Raw genomic sequence first — 14,087 nt, forward strand, 5'->3', positions numbered from 1 at the left:
CCAACGGCATTCGGAGATCGCCCACGTAGGACACTTCCATAGATATCAAAGGATTGAATTCACCCGCGCCGCGCCGCGCCACGCCGCTTCGCGTTCGCGAGTTATTCGCTCAGGTAAGACACTGCCTAACTAAAAATAAATATTTGTGTCTTAGGGTTGCCGGAAGCATTTTACATATTTTAAATAGCTTGTAATAATCATTTTTATATTTGTTTTTAGTTTTATTGTTAACTAATAGCTTTAGGAATCTACTTTGTAATTTTTCAATCTTTTCTATAGTCTTAGTTATTTTATATAATTATATATCAGTTGAGAAGGAGGCTGGCTCAACTGGACTCGGCTGGAAAGAGCTGGAAGTAGCCGCTGAGGATCGCGCCAAATACAAATCAATAATCAAAAATAATGTAAAAAATCCCGGTATCAGCCGACCGTTTTAGCAACTGAGGTCCAAGGCTGACAGCAATACCCGCTAACAGCAAATATTTCCACTATATCCTTAACATGTGCCGTCGAGAGCGCCTAGCCTACTTTTCCTTTATTTCGAAGCATTGTAGTATCGTATTTGCACGTTTCTAATTATACCAAATTAGTTTAATCAAGTTGAATACAGCTTGTCAAATGCTCACATTAATAGTTATTTATAAAACAGTTAAAATGACAACTGATATAAATAAACGAGGCATAAAATATCTAACTTTAATTACGTTACAGAACTAAGTTATAGTTTTACATAAATTCCATCTCGTATAACAAACGCAGGCGCCGTATGGTTGTGGTCGAGGTTGGCGCGAATTATAGTCCGGTCCGGTGTAGACAGCATACGGCTCTTGCAACCCCTGCTGCTGTATGTGCACTTCCAAGATACGTTCACACTGTAGGTGTTGATACAGAAAGAGAAACCGTTGATAATTACAGTGTCCTTTCCTTTTTTCGTTTTGGCCCAGATCACTGGAAACATGATTATTTGTTTATATGAATATTTGTATCGAAAATTTCACTTCGAAATAGAAAAATAACGTTATCCACTTTAAGATTAACATCACTACAATATTAGGTTTAAAAAATATACATTTAAGCAGCAACATTGAAAACAAATTATTTAAAAAAACCGTGAATTTAAATTTGAACTCTTACTGAAACAACAAACTACGAGTAACAAAACCAACTAATGATTCAGAAACAACATATTAAGAAATAAAGAAAATATTAAAACTTAAAAACATAATTTTATTGCTGATGAAATATTTTATAACAGTTTCTACTTGAGGTAAAACATAAGAAAATATTGCATGATTGACACTTCACTCTGGATTTGTTTTGGCAGCCAGGCATTCGGCATCGATGTTGCTTCCTATCAGGGAATTCTGGCATGTGCTGTGATCCATGAGTACGCCAGGGCCTGGATGGTATGGGGTCTGTAGGCGGCCGGCCGCGGCTACGCGGTTTGCTTACCTCTTCGAAGAGAACTTGTAATACTATACAAATTACCATATTTTAATTAATTATATATACTTGTGTCAGTAGAAATGTTATGACCAGGGGTCGGACAAAAAGTGCGCATGACGTCAAACCACTTATAGGATGATTTCAAATACATAGTATTTTTGATTTTCATAAACAATTATCACTTATCATTTATCAACCTCTTTATTAAACGATATCGCCACTTGAAATGAGTAAGTACGTTTTTGACTGACATATTGTCAATCAGATGAACAATAAATTGACTTCGTTACTGTTTAGCTATTGTATCTTCACGATTATATTTAGCTAAAATTTATATTTACTAATGTATAAGAAAACGCTCTAAAATGTCATGTCATCTTTACTCGAATATTGTGGCAATTTTCCGTTTTTGGAGGTACGTGACAAACACGTATACTGATAATCTTACCTACTGTTCCCACTTTTGACTATTAAACCTATTTATCTGAGGATCCCACAGACTTGTTCTAACTAATTTCAAATAATTATACCTTATGGTAACAAGTTTCGTGAAATTTATTTTATTCACTACATCACCCTACCACCTGTATTATTAATTCCATGGATTTATTTACGTTTATTTTGTTACTTCATTAATACTACTTTGTTACTACATGTCACACGGAAGTTTAAATACAAACTCAAACATCATCCTGTGTGCAAGATTACGTCATTTTTACGTCATCCGCACTTTTTGTCCGACCCCTGGTTATGACGTGCTAACATCACTTTGGGGGATTTATTAAAAAAATTACAATTAAAAAGGGGGTGGGGAAAGTGATAAACAATAATGAAATAATTTTTATTTTTATAATAAAAATCAACAGATTAGGTACCAAACAGGCGAGTCTGAACAAACACCAATTCAAGGCCTTTTATAAATATAAATATAAAAGGCCTTGGATTAACAAATGTTAGTCATAATTTATGACATGTTATAATTAACGAGAAGCTGAAATTTTGGATTCATCCATTGGATTGCACATCTCGTAAATAAATAAATAAATAAATAAATATTATAGGACATTATTACACAAATTGACTAAGTCCCGCAGTAAGCTCAATAAGGCTTGTGTTGAGAGTACTTAGACAACGATATATGTAATATATAAATATTTATAAATACTTAAATACGTAGAAAATACCCATGACTCAGGAACAAATATCCATGTTTAGATATCACACGAATAAGTGCCCTTACCAGGTTTTGAACCCGGGACCATCGGCTTCATAGGCAGGGTCACTATCCACTAGGCCAGACCGGTCGTCAAAAACAACATCTCGGGAATCATATTTTAAATTCATTTGTTTACTTTTTGTCTTCGTTTTTGTTCCCTCCAACGCTTTCTTTGTTTGGTTAGTTCTTCTTCAGTAAGGTTCTTCTTTTGATATTTCTTTTGTCGTTCTGATGCTTTCTTCTTATAAATTTTGTATTTTTGAGGGTCATTTTTTATTTTTTCTCGATACCTCTTCGATCTTTCTGCTGCTTTTAATATCGGCTTATATTTCCCTAAATTCAAAAAAGAAAAGGTTATGTCATATTTATCGGAAATCATGGATATACTGAAATAAATGTCATTTTTCTACTTAGGGAAAATTGACCAGGCTTTCTGGTAGCAGAGGCTCTGACCACCACTAGACCGCCCGGCCACAACGGTATCCGTCCCAAATTCTCGAGTATATGTCTGTTTGACCAAGGCGATGACTGAGAGATGGTGTTGCCATATATACAACAAATACTCTCTGTACTAGCTGTAACGATGAGGTGGTTTCCGATGTTATAGCTATACATATATATATATATATATATATATATAAAGGCCGACATATCTCATATTATAGCCTGCCAGTACCCTGATACCGAAACGGACAGAACTCAGAATATTATACAAAAACAACTTGTTTTTTTGAAAGTCTATTCATGTATTTAATTTTAATACTACTTAATTCTAAAATCGGACTCATAACTAAGAATCAGAATATATTTTCGTATAACTTATAGTCTCATATTTCCCCGTCCTGACCTGATAAGTGAGATAACATATAACAAAATATTTGCACACATACAAAAAGTAATTTACTTTATTAATTGTAGGTCCTTTTTATTGTCACTTAAGCTAAAAAATATTACTGTATTTGTACAATAATAGTTATTTAAGTAATAATATTCGGTCGGCAACAATGCGGTCAAGTGATAACAAATAAAAATCATCAAAAATACCAAAAGTCCCTTCATCGTAAGTCACACTTTAATATAAGTGCCATTTTTTATAGTAAATGAAGGGGCCATATGATTATGATCAATACTTCCGCGATGTATTTTTCCTCCCTTGCTAGCGAGAAAGTGACTCATACATCGTGTCCTAGTCCAATATTGGGTGCACCGCCATGATAACTTCTGACTTGTTTTGCCGGCTTTGCCATTTTTACAGAATGGGAAACCATCCACGATCGCTATATCATTCCCTTTTATGTTTCTAGTCCAAATTACTGAAACAAATAATAACACATGAAGCAGCCGAAGTTAAAAAAACGGTTGTTTTTAAAAAAAAACTTACTTTATAAAATATAGCAGGAGACAAGAGAAGTTTGTCGAGAACCATACGAGTATATAGGAAATAGAAGAGGAAAGATGCATTATATATATATAGTCCTCCTCATCGATTTCGATGACGGCGACCTCAGCAATTACGGATTACGCCGATTATGGGCCCTAATGTGGCTGGCCAGGCCGAACTTGGTCTTAAAGACTCTTTTGCAGGTGTTACAATAGAGTTGGCCAGACGCGTTGTATGTATACGTGTAAGAGGGCTTCGGTCTCTCTTTACGTTGTTGGCGTTTGGTATCTAAGGCATTGAGGCGGTTTTCCTCAAACGATTTGATGTGGTTAAAAATGGTGGACCGCCAAGATGCTCTGTCTGCAGCAAGCTCCTCCCAGCGCTCAGGGTTGATGTTGCAAGCATTCAGGTGTCGTTTGAGCACGTCCTTGTAACGCAGATGCTGACCGCCGTGCTTGCGTTTGCCTTCCACCAATTCAGAGTAGAATACGGTTTTGGGCAACCGGCGGTCATCCATACGGAGGACATGTCCACACCACCTTAGCTGTCGCTGCATTAGTAGTTCGCTCCACCACCAAGGGTTTAACTCTAAAAATATATGATGAAGATGACGTAATCACAAAGAAAAAGAGGTCTTCGGTTCTTAATATTTACTTATAAGAAATATCTTTACCGTAATAATTTTATTAGATATTAAGCTCAAATATATTCTACCTACATACAAGGTGCCCACGAGGAACCCGAGAGATTTTAACCACGCATTTCTAAGGCCAAAAGAAGGAAATAATGTTATGAGTTTAAAAAAAATTGAACCTTTTTTTGGAAAACCTATTTTTTGCAGTGTTACTTGTCACTTTTGGACATCTATCAATAAGGATATTTGGACTAGGTTCCATAGTGGCAACATCGCCATCAGAAAGGCGTTTTGCACTAAGTAACAATAAAAGGATGTTTTTTTATTGGCTTTAACTCAGAAATTTGGCGAATTCTAAAAAAGTTTATAGGACATTATAGTCTTTAAACATGATCAGGAATATACTGTTAAAATCTCTCGCAATGCTCACGGGCACCGTGTATAAATGTTATCCAATACCACTAAGAAATAATAATAAAATATAAATTTCTTGGTAAATAGAAAACGATTAAATGAAATCAAACTTAATCGAAGTATAAATGTGTTGATTGAGGATTGACTGATAATAAATGTATATTATTATAAAATTACACTTTGATATAAATGCCATTGCGGATAATATACATTGGAGCTGTATGGTTATGTTCGAGATTAGCACGAATAATTCTTCTATCCTTAGTGGCAAGGAAGTGACTCTTACACCACCGATTGGCGCCGTACAGGGTGCATTTCCAAGATACGTTCTTATTACTGACTGTGTTGACGCAATATGTGAAGCCGTTGATGACTGCTGTGTTCTTTCCTTTTACCGTTTTAAGCCAGATCACTGGGAATAAAATAAAATGTTAGATACAGACGAAATAATAGAAATGTGCTATTTATAATCACAATACAATACAACAATCAAACTACATATTAGTTATTTATTATGTATTTACTTGTATGAACGAAATCTTACTTTAATAAATGTTGTATTGCATGTTGGCTCGAGCCAATAAACAAACAAATATTTGTTATTTTTACAATATAGGTAGATACCCTTTATTGGCACGCCTCCGTAAAAGATACAGCTTAAAGAAAAACAATTGATTGAAGATAGAGGCAGACAACAGGCGGTCTTATCGATACAAAGCGATCTCTTTGACGCAATAGGTTGTCTGGAAGACACCTATTATATTAGCTAGCTAAGGTTAGCTATAGCTAACCTAATATATTACTTAAATATTTTTTTGGGAAAATTACAAATAATTTTAAACGTACAAAAATGGTTTTCTTTTAGTAAACATTGGTATACTCGTAAATAGGTATACCTATAATTTACACCAACAGAAAATCTTCGTTAGTGCTTTTAAAATATAACTACTAATATTATCGTCAGTGTAATAATATTAGTTTAGTACCTATTTTACTAACATTTTATACCTCAATCCGAAGGCAATGCCACTTATAAATTATTAGTTTATAAATCCTAGTGGGAATTGTCTCAGGATGTAGGTTGCACTTATAATGTAAAAACCAATATCCTCTTTTCTGTATCATCTGCCTATGTCTGTTTTTTTCCCCAATAAAGAAAATAAAATAAAATAAAAATGTAATCTATCCGAGACGTGGCATAGCAAGACTTATCAATAGGTACACTTGTTCTATACTAACAATGGTAAATATATTAACAAATATTTTGGTACTAGATCAGACTTTGACATAAACTCCATTTTTTATACTAAACGAAGGCGCCGCATGGTTATGTTCAAGGTGTGATCGAAGTATCATTCCGTCCTTAGTCGCGAGGAAATGGCTCTTACATTTGTTCCAATGGTTCAAACATCTCCAAGACATGTTCCTGTTTGACACATGGTTAATAGTAAACGCGTAACTGTTTACGATCGCTACGTCTTTCCCGTGCATGGTTTTGGCCCAGGTCACTGAAACACAATGAAACAGGTTAGTTACTAAAAGTTTTTTGACAAAAACGTAATTTATGATATGAGATATGTTTTTTTCCCTCCACCACCTCCGCCACTTCCTACTGTGTCCATCATCAGATCAGTTTGATATTTCATTGGCAACCAATTTACATATCGCCGGCTAAGTTAATAGTGACCCTGCCTATGAAGCCGATGGTCCTGGGTTCGAATTCCGGTTAGGGCATTTATTTGTGTCTTTAGCACAGATATTTGTTCCTGAGTCATGGGTATTTTCTATGTACTTTAGTAGTTGTATATTACATATATCGTTCTCTGAGTACCCACAACACAAGCCTTCTTGAGCTTACCGTGGAACTTAGTCAATCTGTGTAAGAATGACCTATAATATTTATTTATTTATTTTATTATTAACCTGAACAATTTTTACAGGAGGCACAAAAAACTTTTTTACATAATGTTAAGTTAAATGTAGCCGTCAGATTGTTCACATTTATTCAATGAAAATCTAACCTGAACCCAGAAAATATGGAGTTACGAGTTTTTCTTAAGAAAATTGTATAGCTATTGTTTGGAATAATGTGAAGTTTAAGCTCAGTCATAGAGAAATAAGAAGTAATAGAGTGCTCACTCCATACATGAGTTTCGGTACCAAAATGATTATTATGTTCGCAGTCGACATCTAGCATCAAGTAGCGGAACTCTCAGTACTGCTACTTGACAATAGATATCGCGGCAAACAAAAAGTTTAAATATTATAATCAGAGTAAGTGTAGGAGTTGAAAATAGAGTTCCGGTTACTCTGGTTATAATATTCGACGTCGACTGCGTATATTATAAGCATTTTGGTACCAAAATTGATGTATGGAGTGAGCACTCTTTTACTTCTTATTTCTCTATGGCTCAATGGAATAATGGGAACTGTGTCAAATTTAGCTTGCAAGATTTGTTCAGAACATACATACCTACAAACATTGCAACTAAATAAAAATTTGTAATAAAGTAACAAACGGTTATGTAATAGTTTTAAATAGTTGCAAGATAAAAAAAAACGTAGTAAATTGGTATATTTTATATTCAGACACCTATTTAAACGACTTACTAATTTACAAAAAAAAAATCAAACAATTGACTGTATTAAAAAGATAGAGAAGTGAGTCAAGCTGTTTACTTCAGTTAATAATAATACATTTTTACTTAAAGGAATTACAGCATTACTTTAAAAATGCTGAGAAGGTAAATGTGTTTGCGACCACCCTACTTATAAACGCATGAATTTAAATAACATTCAAAATGTGCGAATGTAAGATTAGAAAACAGCGATAAACACAATACATGAGCTTATCAAAAAACAACAAAGGTTACCAAGTGATTTCTAAATTAAAAGAAACGTCGCATAAAAATGGCAATAATACCGAAAAATACTAAATAAAATAAAGTGTTTCGTTATAATAAATACATGACATAAAACTACACATTAATGCATATAGTAAATATGGAAAACAGTGATGAACACAATCCAAGAGCATAGCAAAAAAAAAACATTATCTGTGCATCACACTCCTACTCGTATTCTAAAATAAAATCCATTGCGCATAATAAACTTGGGTGGCGTATGATTATGATCCAGGTAGGCCCTTATAATCTGCCCTTTCTTGGAGGAGAGGAAATGACTCTTACACCTCTTGGTCTTATGATCCATGCACCTCCAGGACACGTTTTTACATTTAGTATTGTTGTTGATCGAGAATGCGAACCCGTCGACGATGGCTACATTATTTCCTTTTGCATTTTTTGTGTATGTCACTAGAAAAAAACAACAATATATTACAATATCAGGTAATACAATATTAAATATCTTAAAGCACATGAAATTCGACAAACGTGTGATCTGAGGCTTTGTTATATACTATTTTTTATTCGACGGAGCTGGAAAATGCAAATTTATTAAGACGAAAGACGACGACGGAGAACAGAAAAATTGTGTTTATATGAATCTAAACACAGCTAGGTAGGTAATTCGTGAGTTGACATTGATTGATAATTTAATGATTAGTTCATTTATTTACTTTATCACAAAAACTGGATACTAAATAAATAGTAATTTGTAAACATAGAAAAAATGAATACACAAGATGAAACTAACCATAAGTACATTATGATTTCGCTTTTTTATAACATATTCCATTCCGTGTCCTTCCATGGTAAGGTTGTGTGAGCAACACTTGTTCTATCTTGCTTCGATATTTTCAATTTAACAGGTTAATTTCGTTCCTAAAGAACGAAATGAAAACGTGTTTGGTATAAACCGTTATCTCAAAAAAACAGTTCTGTAACCGGTAACCGCAAACGAAAACGAAATCCTTTTCGTTCCCGGGAGAATGAACGAAACCGGTTTGAAAAATAAAACGGTTTCCGAGCCCTGTTATCAGGTCATCTAGCTTTGTCTAAAGAAAATGAGGATTACATAACATTACAAAAAGGGGTGGTTTAATAAAACAACTGAACAGCTTCAAATTGCACATCATAACCCAACCGGCCGCCGTATGGGTTTCGCGGTTAGGCAATATTCCTTTATTTTATTTAAAATTATTATGATCAACATGGTAAAACAAAAATTCACACAATCCACACAAAACTATTATAGGGTCAAGTATCAAGTTGGCCATACATTTACTATGGCGTACTTGATCTTAGAAAAACGGATAGACTAAGTATACTTTCTACAGAAAGCTAATACTTATTTTATACAGTAGAATAAACCCCATTTCTTAAAACAAATGGTGGCGCCACATGATTATGATCGAAATGAAAGTATGGTTTAACTAATCGTCCGTCTTTTTTAGTAGCTAGAAATCGGCTCTTGCAATTGCTCTTGTATTCTGTGCACCTCCACGACACGTTAAAGTTACTTGGATTGTGGATGATGCAAAAGGAGAACCCGTTGACTATCGCTATATCCTTCCCTTTTTTGGTTTTGACGTATGTCACTGAAAATCAATTTATGCAATTTTAAGTAAGATACATAAGGTTAACTTCAAATGCGGGGTAATTTTGAAAATTGGATATATCTATCAAACTAGAAACACTTTCTAATGTAGCTACAGTATGTAAGATATCTTGGTAAGAATTGCAGTAGCTTTAGTGTTGTCAAAGTATGAAATGCGTCTGGTTAAGTAGTAATTAGCGATTTTCAATATTAACCTGCTTCTGATCTCAATGCGCCTTAAAGAAAGTTGAGAAAATATTGTGGTTGGGTTTTAATAGAAAATAAACAAAAACAGTAGGTTTTATATTCACCGTTTAATTAATTGATCGATATATTTTAGAGACAATTGTACTTTTAAACAACATTGGAAACAACTAACAGAGTACACTTAACCACCGATTAATTTACTTATTTTATAGTAAACTCCGTTCCGAATAGTAAAAGAATTAGCCTCGTGGTTATGATCGAGGGTAGCGCGAATGAATTTCCCGTCCCTAGTAGCGAGTACCTGGCTTCTACACTTGCGCTGGCTGTGGAAGTTGCAGGTCCAAGATACTTTTGCTCCTCTGATACGTTGAATGCCGAATGCGAAGCCGTTGACTATCATTACTTCATGTCCTTTTATACTTTTGGCCCGGATCACTGAAAAAAAAAACAGTTCAGATACAGTTAAGTTCTGTTTTATGTGTGATCTGTCTAGCTTTGCATATATATATATATACATAGTTAAAACTCTGGAGTAGTCAGCTGAAGCCAGACTAATGGTAAGTGGTTAGAGTAATTTAAGGGTCTACCTTTATCTATTTACCTACGTGGTATAGAAAACTTGATGACAACTCTGCTAAATTGCAAATGAAATTAATTTCAATATCTGCAGGACAAATTACCTCAAATTAATACTCTAAGTAATCTTTCACTTACCTACTGACAGTACTAGTAATGACTTTATTTAACGTTTTAATAATAAAAGTAAAATAAGACACAATAAATATATTTAAAACGTAAACAAGCTTTTAACGCGATACAAAAGTCAAATTATTCAGTAAAAAAATCAAATTAAAACGACAAATCCATTCATTTAACTAATAGTCGTAACTAGGAAATAAAGTTTGTGCTTAAAAAGGTATTGTTACTACTTAAGGAATATTTGTTGATTACCCAGTAATATTACTTAAGTACATATTTGAAAAAGATTAATGGTGACGTTCAAATGTCAACTGCATCTGCTTTCCTCGCTGCGTTCGCCATTGCATTACTGCCGCGATCATAACATCCATTCCGTCACTCATTTTGAGGATAAATCACGTGACACTGCCTCGGGGCCGCGCCGAGGCGTCTGACTTCATTTTCTATCAGCATCACGTGATCACCGATCACCCCTCGTAGAAAACAAATTGTCGGACGCCTGCTCTGCTATTGTCACTTGAACAGTCAGCATCAAAAGTATTGAATCAGATTATGCGTCAAAAATACTACCACTCTAATCATTCTACTACTCTAATAAAAATTCACATAACTACATTATACATAGCTTAATAAAAATAACAATAAGATTGTGATTATGACAGATCCTTTTTATTGGATAATCCATTATATTCTGTAAGTGAATATATGGAAAAGACATGTAATATAATTGAATGAATTAGCATTGTTATTTTATTATTATTTTGTATTTTTTCCCATAATTAGTTATTATTTGACTATCTATTTGAATTATCTATTTGAAGTCTTGAAGAATTTATAAAGTATTAATTTTCGAGGATGACTTGTATGTACCTATATTTCTAGACATTTTATAAATGTATTGTATAATCAATTTTCAATTCATATACATTAGTTAAATATATTTTATATTGTAATTTCGTTTTCCGATACAAACGGAGTTTACTTCTCATTTGAAAACTACGTGGTTGAATTGTAATAAAACTTTGCACATACAATAACATGAGGTATATTTATGCCTGTAATAAGTTTATATAGCTCCAGCTTATAAAATAAACGAATAGCGCAAAAACAAGTTTTGTATGAAAAACTTTAATTAGCTGTATTTTTAACTATGGAATCTGCAGCTACTTAAACTAAATACAGGCATAGATATACCTTATCCTATTGTGAGTACAAAGTTTCAGACTAATTTAGCTAGTCGTTTTAATGACAGCGTAACTACGTTTGTATAGAAAATGGCGCTTGCTGCGGACTTAAGGGGCTGTCCACACCCAATGTCCTTGAAATTGATGTTACTTAAACAGTTTTTTAAGAAAGACTATTTGTTTTAGTAAAGTAAGAAAAAAAAATGTTAATATTTGCTCGATATAAAATAATTGCAAAGATTGGTCTTAAAATCACAATTAAACGGTTCTATGTCTTAATTGTTTTGACTTATGGGTCTGCAATTAAAATCACAATTTCAAAACATTTATATCTAAACCGCTAACGAGTAAAATATTACACTAATAATCCACTTTTTTTATTTAAATAATTTTCTTATTATTCCCTTGCCCAGGCCCAGTAACATGCGACAGTGTGCGCGCTTTAGGTATTGACAGCCTCTTAAGAAATAACTAAATATATATTTGTAATTAGAAAATAAGTCCCGAGTGGCGTATTGAAGTGTTCTTTCACCCACTATTATAGATTCTGACTGGAAGCTGATCCAACTATCTACAGTTTGATATAAACTCCATTTCGAATAATAAAAGTCGGGGGCGCGTGACAATGATCAAGAGGTGCACGAAGAATCCGTCCATCCTTGGTGGAGAGGAACCGGCTCTTGCAAACGTTGTTCTGGGTGCACTGCCAAGATATCTTCTCTTTGTATATTTTGTCGTAGCAAAAAGTATAGCCGTTAACTATAGCCGTCTCCTTTCCTCTTACAGTCTTTACTATGGTTACTGCAAACAGAAAAAAAAGTTAGCATCCATTTTCAAACTTAATAATATAACTAATTAAGATATTGAAGAATACTTTTGAAGAAGTCTTGGTGAAAGGGTAGGCCATTCAATAGTCAGCGTTTATCGGCCGTAGTACAGTCGCGCATACTGCAAGTACTTTGGATGTCCAACATTTAATTAAATACACACATGTGTCTCTAATTAGGCAAGATAACGACTCCAGCGGCTGATCGTACAAGGAAAAGTGGAGGGAACCAGATCGCGCGGCAGGTCACCTATGACCTAATAATAAAATCTGACTGTGCCAGACAGTCTACCAACAGGGCGAGATGGCGAAAGATCGTGCGAAGAGCTGTGTTCGCCTCTACTAGAAAATAAATGTAGATTTTAATATTGGTATTATATGTTTTTGAAATTATTCATTACAATTTTTTATAATATAATATCCGTTTTTAGTATTTATCACAGCTATTTTTAATGCACAATGTATCCTCAAAGTGTTGATACTCGTAAGTCTGATAGGGTTCCATGGCACTTTTTTATTCGATTTAAATATAGAATAAATAAGTTATTTTTTTTACATTAATTGATTAAACTAATGGATTAAAAAATGTAACATAAATTATGACAAAGCAAAAAACTTTAATTTCAATCAGTTTATTTTTATTTTTTATTTATTTATTAATACAACTTAAATCTATCATTACAGGTTTAGCCTAATGCGATAGATAAGCGACAAACAGAGTTATTGACAGTGTAATTATAAACTTAACCTAATGTTAACATTGAAGCCTTGGTGAGATCATTCAGAGAGCACTTAAATTTGTCTAACTTCAACGCAAGTTTATTAATAGTGCAAATGGCCCTACTATATCTACTTCAATATTTAAAAAAAAAAACGGTAACGATCCGGTATTATATTGAATTAATTATATTCTATTGAAGAAAATCCTACGGTAACTTGCTTGTTTTAGTACTTTTGCCTCTTTTGTCACCTTTTGTATACAACACTAATGGGTTCCCGGGTCCCGATCCTTCACAGCTTCTACAATAACAACCCTCGAAATGCATTGCAGAAGAAAATTCCACTCATTTAAAAATAAAAGTCGTAACTAGGTACCTATAACGGTTTTCATCTAAAAGTGTACTGTGTGAATCAACTTTTTAGTGTCACTCGTTGCCATGGTTACGAGTAAGTATATCCTGATTTTTATGGCAGATATAAGCCATAACCTTAATGGACCATCTGCTAAGCATGTTGGTGGAAACTGTGCTATAGGTACTAGGTAGTTGAGTTAACCACTCGCTGCACGCGAATACGTAGGGTGCTCTCTGTCACACCTACTTGCGGCGGGCGTCGTCCTATCTCTTTTTTTACTTCCTTTCCGTGCAGCGAGGGTTTAACGCATCTATATACTACTGCCACTTGGACATACATCAAAAGTAATGGTACTTATTACGTGTGAAAATATCTATTCTCTAATAGCTTGACGAAAAGATTTAAGTCCCTATTATGCAAAACTGTAAAGATATATCTCTATTTATAAAAATAATTCCAGGTTTGGAGATACTTCTGAGGAAGTTGATCCACCTATCTAGAGTTTGATT

Source organism: Cydia pomonella, chromosome 3, assembly GCF_033807575.1.
Source record: "Cydia pomonella isolate Wapato2018A chromosome 3, ilCydPomo1, whole genome shotgun sequence".
NCBI lineage: Eukaryota > Metazoa > Arthropoda > Insecta > Lepidoptera > Tortricidae > Cydia > Cydia pomonella.